The 8,656-nt window shown below is 38.5% G+C and overlaps 1 long non-coding RNA gene and 1 pseudogene across 1 annotated transcript; both read left to right on the forward strand.

The window, feature by feature from the left end:
• The first annotated feature begins 1,346 nt into the window (after positions 1-1,346).
• LOC148864538 (uncharacterized) lies at positions 1,347-2,286 on the forward strand. Its single transcript, XR_016109292.1, has 2 exons — positions 1,347-1,566; positions 1,997-2,286. It is a non-coding gene; the product is annotated as an uncharacterized LOC148864538 (long non-coding RNA).
• Positions 2,287-3,494: 1,208 nt separating this feature from the next.
• LOC148864539 (nuclear transport factor 2 pseudogene) lies at positions 3,495-5,214 on the forward strand (annotated as a pseudogene).
• The last annotated feature ends 3,442 nt before the right edge of the window (positions 5,215-8,656 follow it).

Below are 8,656 nucleotides of genomic sequence, written 5' to 3' on the forward strand. Positions count from 1 at the left end.
TATATATATTTAATTCAAAGAAAATGTCTAAAATGCTATAATTTGCAAGGTTGCTTGCTTTGTCTTTTACTGTGGAAGTTTTGCTCCTTTTCCTCGACTTGAGCCTTTTGTTGTAAGGGTTGTGACTGTTGAAAAGGTCATTTGGACAGTGATGGCCCATTCTGGAGTATTGGCTAAGTATTTCTTCTTTTAGTGAATATAGAAGTCATTACTTAAGCAGGTTGTCAACTCCCTTAATGGCCAATGACAAGTTGGGTTGATTACCATATCACTAAATATTTTTTATTATATGATTACTTTGTTCACTAAGACTGAAAAAAGTAAGTCATTCTATTAAGCTGAATGGCTGGAAACAATAGTTTATTGCTGTCCTTTAGGCTCAATACGGAAAGATTATAAATATAAATATATAAGTAAAAATATCCAAGGTTTTGCACTAAACATATATATATTGAGCTCTTCCCAATTGAGCCTTATAAATACATAAAAAATATAAGGTTTTGCACTCAACATATTTCTATTTGTACTCCTTACCAAGGTTGTAAGATGGATCATCAATGGCCCAAGTTGAAGTTGGGTTGATTACTATGACTTTCAAGTTATATAGTTAAATATTACATCTACTAAAGGCATTAAGTCTTTCAATTCGACTACTTCAGATGTTGTCAAATTAACGGCCCCGCCTTGTTATAGATATCATTGGCTGACCTACAATTAGTGTCAACCAAAAAAAAAAAAAAAAAAGAAAAGAAAAACAATGACTTAGTTAAATGCTTCATAAGTAATAAACCACACTAATCCTTTACTATTCTTTTTTTTTTTTTACAGTATGTGATGCATGAATTAGTGTTAAAAATATCCCGTGTTCGATTTTTTTTTAATTTTTCAATAATTAAAAAACACAAAATATTAAGAGGACTGGGATGCAAAGGGAGGAGTGAGAATAAGCTGACAATATGATAAAATGTTGATGAAAATGATAAAATAGCTGAGATATATTTTAATTCTTAGAAAATCAATATAGTTATTATTAATATTGTGTTGATTTGGTATGGGACGGCCTTAGAATAATCACCCATGCATACAAGACTTACCTGCTTATGAGAAATGTTTGGATATGTTAAATTTAGAGGCACCTGGCGAGAGAGGCGGCGTTCTGTGCACTCGTCCAGTACACCCACGAATGAGAGACGAACACGTCATCTCATCCATGTTAACATTGAATTAACGGAAATTTTCTCCGCTACTAGTAGCTCGGTTGGTTGAACCGGCCATATTATCGTGTTTTGCGGCGCATAATTTTGTAATCAGTGGTTTATATGCGAAGAGCCGACTCCTTAATCCTCCGTTTTGACAGTCAAATGTCCAAACTTCAAACATTTCTGCTACCAACTCTCTCTCTCTCTCTCTCTCGTTCATGGAGACGTAGCAGCGAGGAATGGAATTGCAACTGCGAAACAGAGGAGTAAGGAGGGTGTGGTCCATCCATCACGGCGTAAGATAGTACCTGCTGTCTGTGGATATGGGGGCGAAGATGGTAGCAATTGCTATGGAACTGAATGTAAGGTAGAGATCGGCCGATATGCCGGCAACCATGCAAGAGCTAGCGTTCCGACTGGCCAGGGCTCTGATGGATGCCGCCTCAAACAGCCAGCGGCCCAACCCCACTCCCATGGCTCTTTCTCTGAAGAAGGAACCCCATCTGGTGGTCCAATTAACGATTTTAAATTCTTGGACGAAGCCGCAGAGAAAGAAAATTATGTTTTTATTCCTCTTTAGTTGACTGTCCATAATTCCACATGTTGTTTAACCATCACCGAATATGTTATGATCGAACTAATACGGTTTCACGGGATCGCCGGAGAACCATGCTTAGATGCCAACTTTCAGGATTTAAGATCTCAGGCAACGAAAGAGAACAAATGAACTTAAATCTCAAGTGGAGCCTTCCTTTAATTAGCTTAGCATTAACAGTGGTGGCTGATCGATTTTGCAGGAAGTGGATGCGTCGTACGGCCCAGCTTGGCACTGCGTGGTGGGGAAGAGTTTTGGATCGTTTGTGACTCACTCGCGAGGAGGGTTCCTATACTTTTAGATCCACAAGCTCTGTTTTCTTCTGTTCAAAACGGACGTTCGACGAGTCACCGGGTCTCCTCCTCTTAAAGTCTGTGACCTCAAAAAATAAAAATCAGTAGGATATATCTTTTTTACGGTGTTATAATTGTACCTGAACTTCTTCTCAGGAATCAATCAAAAGGGTGAATGGTACTATTTTGACCTTCTCCATTGCTTTAGAATTCGAGTTTTCTTTTTCAGTCCAGATATTTTGCACTTCCGTTCCGTCTATGACAGGTCTCACTTGTCTGCTATAAGACAGACCAAATGGAAATGTAGGAAAAAAGAAGTGGAGAGAAAAAAGTTTAGGAAATTCCAAGTTTCCAACTCGACATCAAGAGGTTACTCTCTTATCCGACTCGAAAGACACGGTTCCATTGAAGAAGTCGATAGATGAAATCGTCAACGAACGTAGCCCTGTTTATCCACACCTCCGGCACCACGAGCGGTGTATAAAAGGAGTGGCGCTTAGGCAACTCAACCTTGCGGCCTCAGTACAGAACATCAAATCGGTGTATAAAATAACCGAGTCCTTTTCTCTACAGAGAGAAAGGATGAGTTTGTACTTAGGAGAATGAGCGAACTGGCCACGCGGCGGTGGAGAATAAATAGAGGGAGGAGAAGAGGAGGAAGAGGGAGATCTTCGGTGGAATGTTTCTGGGTTAGGGTTCGGCGGAGGAGAGGAAGAAGAGGGAGTTTGAATGAATTTAATCTATTTTTTGTCTTTTTGTATCCGGTTCAACCGGATTCCAGTTACTAACGGTAGGAAGTCCACTAACAAAAATCAAATTTCCAAATGCTACGTGATAGCTCCTTATTGCTGGTTCACGCGTCCAGTGCACCGGAGGCGGAGATATTTGGTTAGTATAGGGAGGCACTTTCTTCTATTGCCTCTGTAATTAAAACTTTAACTTATTTGGCGGACCAACAAATAGTTGCTGTCTTTTTGCGCTCCAAAATAATCCCGCGCAAAACATAAGTCTATTCTCGCGAACGACTCCTCTTCACTTTCTTTGCAAGAAACCTAATTCGCTGTTTGTTCGTTTTTTCTATCTCTTTTTTTTTTTTTTTTTTTCCCCATTTCTTCACTGTTTGTTCTTTTTCTTCCTCTCCCTTAAGAAATCTGTTGGTACCGTCCCCATTTCTTTTTCCCTCAAGAAATCCATTCCAATAAAGGCTTCCAAAGGTTTTCCCCAAAGGTTTGGCATCTCTCTCTCTCCCTTGCTGGCGCCTCTCTCAAATCCAAAAGGAAAAACCCTAGAAAGCGCGAAACGGGAGAAAGAAGAGAAGAAAGCCAGGCATGGTTAATCTTCCTATTTGTTTTGATCCCCCCCCCCCCCCCCCCCCCCCCCGTTTTTTAGCCCGTGTCCATTGATCTCTGCCTTTAGTTCTTTAGATGTTCCTACACCTTCAACTACCGTTCGAGTTTCCTGATGTTTAGGGTTCAAAGCGTTCTTCTGTTGCTTCCACTGATGATAGCGGTTGTTATGTTTATTAGAGTATTGCTTTTGGAGCTCGATCACTAATGGCGTCGCAACAACCTGCGGGATCTTGTCCAACTGCCCAAGTGGTCGGGAATGCTTTCGTTAACCAGTACTACCATATCATGCATCAATCTCCAGAGCTTGTGTATCGGTTCTACCAGGATATTAGCAAGCTCGGCCGCCTCGAAGCCGATGGCTCCATGAGTGCTGTAACAACCATGCAAGCTATCAATGAGAAGATACTGTCTCTCGACTATAGCAAATATAGGTCAGAAATAAAAGACAGTGGATGCGCAGGATTCGTTCAACGGTGGAGTTCTTGTCCTTGTGACTGGGTATTTGACTGGGAAGGACAACGTAAGGAGGAATTTTACTCAGTCGTTCTTCCTTGCTCCCCAGGACAAAGGCTACTTTGTTTTTAATTACCTGTTCAGGTACATGGAAGAGTTGGAACTTCATGATGGGAACCAAGGGTTGCCTAATGTTGAGCTCGCACCTCTTGCTCCAGTGCAGGATCTTGCTCCAGCACAGGAACATCAGGCTATGGAGCAACCAGTTACAGAAGAAGAAGTCAATGTAGAGGAAGTTTATAATCATTTTGACAATAAGGGCGGTTCAGTTATGGAAGAGTAAGCACCCGTGTCTGAGGTTGTTGATGAAATTCAGATTGAACCTCAGATGGTTACTGAGTCTAGCTCTGCTGTCCAAGAAGTGCCTAAAAAGTCGTATGCTTCAATTGTGAAGGTGATGGCCCCAACTCAGTCACCATCTCCAGCAAATGAGACACCAGTGTTCAACTCAAATGCTGCTGAAAATGGTAGTCACCAAGGAGAAGGTGATGGCAACTCAATTTAAATAAGGTGCCTGCCACGGAATGCTACACCCGCACAGCTTGAGGAAGAGTTCAAGAGGTTTGGACCTATCAAGGTTAACGGCGTTCAAGTTAGGAGCAATAAGCAAGAAGCATTTTGTTTTGGCTTTGTTGAATTTGAGGTGGCGAGTGCTGTGCAGAGTGCAATAGAGGCATCACCCATTATGATTGATTGCCGAAAAGCTTTTGTTGAGGAAGAGCGGGCATCAAGTTCTCGAGTGAATAACAGAGGTCGATTTCCAGCTGGGCGGGGAACTGGGTTCAGGAATGATGGGGCAAGAGGCCGTGGAAACTATGGAGGTGGTAGAGGTTATGGCCGGAATGACTTCAACAGGAATGAATTTTCCAAACAGGAGTAATGGTGGTGGTAGGGGAGGATCTTCAAACCGTGGTGATGGAGGATATGGTGGCCGTGTGAACCGTGCTGGTTTGGCTGTTAATGCAACAGCAAAGACCGTAGCACCAAGGGTGCCTGCTACTGCTTGAAATACTGGAAGTAAGAAGGTATACGTTGGGCAGTGAAGCATTGTTAATGGTGATTCTTCAAGTGGTTTGATAGCAAGTGCCTGGGTTAGGTAATGTTGCATAAGTGGGAATTATGAAGAGGTTCTGTAAGATTTCTATAAGCCTCATTTTTTGTTTCTTTCCCCCCTCATTTCATCTTTTTGCCATTTTGGCAGAAGCGACAGTAGGTGGTTCAACAATCATTATGATATTTTTTCATTATAATATTTTTCATTTGCATTAGTACACGGTCAATTGATGTCATTATTAAAACTTCAATAATCTAATAGGTGGTTCTCTATTAGTTCAATGAATTCTTTTACTTTGTTTTTTTTTTCTTGTCTCATGGGGCTACACAATGGGGGTAGCCCATTCCCCTCCCTTCAACCCCCAACCCTTGTAGCAACGAGAGTTGATCCCAGGTCTCAACTCCAATAAATTAGAGATCCTATCAATTGGCTTTTGGCTTTGCTAGGTAGATGACAAATTAGTGATTGTTTTAATGATTTACATATATTTTCTGACCATATACTATCATGCTCTGAACAGAGACAGTGGAGAAATGGTTTAGAGTGTGCTTGTGAAGTTTCATTAATTCTATTTCTATCTGTCAGACTTTGAGTGATAAATATTTATATCTACTAGTACTGTTCAAAACTATCCAGTTAAATGCAATCCCTACCTAGGATGGCTAATATGATGAAGAGGGTGAAGCGAAAGAAATGTTTGTCCAGGCTCTACTCTTTCAAGTAAAGATTTATTAAGAATGTGGGTACGTTTAGTTGATGGAGTCAAGCTTTTCATAAATGGAGACTACACAAGTTTTGAATTGAAATAGCAAGGATAGAATATAAGTTTATTGTCAGAGTATCAAATATAATCGTTGGGTTTGCTTACACATGATTACTCTCATGATGGGAGTTCTAATTGAATCATGTTATTGATATCAATGTCTAGCCACTTACTCAAATTAATCTTCTCTTTATTGGATAGAAACTAGTCAAATTCCCATCTTGATTTCAAAGATGGGATCAATGTGACTAGAACCAACCGATTGAAAATTGCTGCTATTAATTGATTGATATACTGAATTTGTATTTTTAGCATTTTACTATTAATTTGTATTTGACTACTATTTCAAAAATGAATTGAGCTAGTATCAAAACCTTGTATATGGTGTTTGAGAGCATAAAGAGTACTGATTGCCTTCACCACATCATGTACAACACTGTATCTCCTCATTATATTTGTATTTATCATTTCTGTTAAACGTAAAATGCTAAAAATTACTGATAATGGTCTTGTTATTACCTAGTTAACTATAAAATTACTGATAACAGTCTTCATGTATTTTTGAAGCCAAATACTTATTACTTCTCTCCTTTACATATTTCTTGCTATATGTAATTAGATGGACGCAAGCTATTAATTTACAAAAATTATACTTATTTACTTTGATTTTTTTTTCTTTTTGTTGCTTTTCTTTACAGGTTGTAGAGGAAGAGAGGATTGGATGAAAACTATAATGAGCATTTTGTTTCTTTATATGTTAAAGGAATTTTTTTTTGAACTCTATATTTGATTTGTAGGTTGTCAAAAAAGAAGTCATCTAGTAAAAAAGGAAGAAAAAATATAATGAGGGTTAAATGTTGTATTTCTTGTTTCTTTTTGTTCTTAAAATGATGATGGAACTCAATTGGAATTATTCACAATTTATGGATAAGGTGTATCTTTTGGATAAAACATACAACTTTTATGTTTTGATTGAAGAATATATTTTCATACAAGTGTATTAATTGCATTTTTATGGAACAATATTCACAACATATTATACTTTAAAAAAAAAAGTAGAACATTTTTAGAGGTGACCAAAAGTGCCTCTAAATGTCAAGGCATATAGCTTTAGAGGCAACTAAAAGTGCCTCTAAAAATTGAAACCTTTTTAATTAAGATTTGTTCTTTTGTTAAATTTTTTTTGGAGGTATATAAAATCGCCTCAAAATCATTTAAAGGTGGTTGAATGTGCCTTTAAATTGAACTTTCAGAAGTACTTATAATTGCCTCTATATAAGACTTTTAGCATCAGCACAATAGAGGTAGTTGTATGTGCTTCTAAAAGTTCAATTTAGAGGCAGATTACTAATTCTCAACCAACTGCTTCTAAAAACATTTAGCAACAGGGCTTTTAGAGACACTCACTTGACCGTTTCATATTTCTTTTAAAGGCATTTTGGAAGTTTTTAGAGGCAGTTATGGCTGCTTCTATAGATGAATTTTTCAGCATGTAAAGCTCCACACCAGTTATAAAATCCATAGAGCCCACAACCATTCAACCTCTCACTATAAGGCCTCATGTAGGCATTTTGGAAGTTTTTAGAGGCAGTTATGGCTGCTTCTATAGATGAATTTTTCAGCATGTAAAGCTCCACACCAGTTATAAAATCCATAGAGCCCACAACCATTCAACCTCTCACTATAAGACCTCATGTAGGCATTTTGGAAGTTTTTAGAGGCAGTTATGGCTGCTTCTATAGATGAATTTTTCAGCATGTAAAGCTCCACACCAGTTATAAAATCCATAGAGCCCACAACCATTCAACCTCTCACTATAAGGCCTCATGTATTTTAACTGGGGTGTTATTATTGATTCTAACAGTCCACAAAACAGCCAATGCATTCAGCTAACCCAATCTCCTATTAGTGAATGCTGAGATTGTTATAGCAATAGGCATATCCGCGCAAATTTGAATTGGATACACATTCTTGCATTCGGTTCAATTTTGCATTCATTTGTTTTGTTAAGATATACAATCCTAGCTACTTGGTGCAAATTTTGCAGTTTTTATCTCAATTGCACTCATTTACAAATGCAAATTTCGCATCCATAAAACTGATACCAAACTTTCACCACCTTCCTTCCTTCTCCATTCCCTCTCATATAAGTGGGTACCACATCAATTTGCTTCCTTCCTTTACTCCCCCGAAACAAATAACCTTCTTCATACCTCCTTTAATTAACAGCAGGTATCTTCTTGTACCCGCACCTCTCATTCTCATTTCTCCTTCTTTACTTTTATTCTTTATTAATTGAATGCCGCTGAGAATTGCTTGATCAAATTAAATCGATGATTTGCTTTGGCATTGATGTGTCATGGGTTGAATATTTGAACTTCAGATGTATTATGCATGTACTTGTGATTTCTGTAACTGGATATTAACTTATTCTCAAGCACGGTATTGTGTTTGTGGCCTCTGAGAGAGTAGATCAACTGATCTAAATGCTAAGAGAATCGAATCTGCTTTTGTTCTTTTTCTTATTTCTAAATTCTAACCATAAGCCATTAACTCACAGAAGCAAATCCGACAGCAAAGCAAGGAACAAAAATGGGGAGAAGAAAGAAGAAGGAGAAGAAGATTAACCCAAATGCCCTTTACAGGGTAAAGCCATGTACAGACCTTCCAAAGGAAATAGACATCTTAATCAAATATCCTTACCAGTACAAGCTAAGAGACTCTACTATCAAATATGGCAGCATCTCTAAAACATGGAAACTGCCGAGAAAATGTAGCCCGGCCAAGCAATCTCCACTGCTCGTTCTTTCCAATTATGCAAACACAACCACTTATCACAGCTTTAGCGAGCGATGGTGCTCATGGTGGTCCAAGTTTGGAACTTGGGATT

The sequence above is a fragment of the Nelumbo lutea genome, chromosome 3 (genome assembly GCF_056320005.1).
Source record: "Nelumbo lutea isolate HS-2025 chromosome 3, American lotus-T2T, whole genome shotgun sequence".
Classification (NCBI taxonomy): domain Eukaryota; kingdom Viridiplantae; phylum Streptophyta; class Magnoliopsida; order Proteales; family Nelumbonaceae; genus Nelumbo; species Nelumbo lutea.